At 40.1% G+C, this 277-nt stretch overlaps 1 protein-coding gene across 2 annotated transcripts in view; it reads right to left on the reverse strand.

Moving 5' to 3' along the window:
• Window positions 1-277, reverse strand: part of LOC119592029 (mpv17-like protein) — a gene marked incomplete in the record, with an annotated part of 21,183 nt that overhangs the window by 18,656 nt on the left and 2,250 nt on the right. Inside the window, 1 exon segment of one of the 2 annotated variants that reach the window (XM_037940823.1) lies at window positions 77-182. 2 annotated transcript variants of the gene reach the window in all.

Below are 277 nucleotides of genomic sequence, written 5' to 3' on the forward strand. Positions count from 1 at the left end.
CTGTATGAGGTTGTTACAAACTAACGTAGTAACACGGTCACAGCACTATCTTGCCCCAAATCACCTTAAGCTATACCTTCGGGTTATGTGCTTGTTTGTACATATCCTTAGTCTGTTTTCTTCCTCTCTTACTATCTCTGTCCACTTCTCCCCTCCCCTCTTTCACATTTTTTCACAAATTCATTAATTCTCGGAACACGCAATCGTCGACAAGATAATCAAATTTTAGATATATTGTGTGTATGTGCGTGTCCAAACGACAACAAGGAAGCACTGA

Source organism: Penaeus monodon, chromosome 29, assembly GCF_015228065.2.
Source record: "Penaeus monodon isolate SGIC_2016 chromosome 29, NSTDA_Pmon_1, whole genome shotgun sequence".
NCBI lineage: Eukaryota > Metazoa > Arthropoda > Malacostraca > Decapoda > Penaeidae > Penaeus > Penaeus monodon.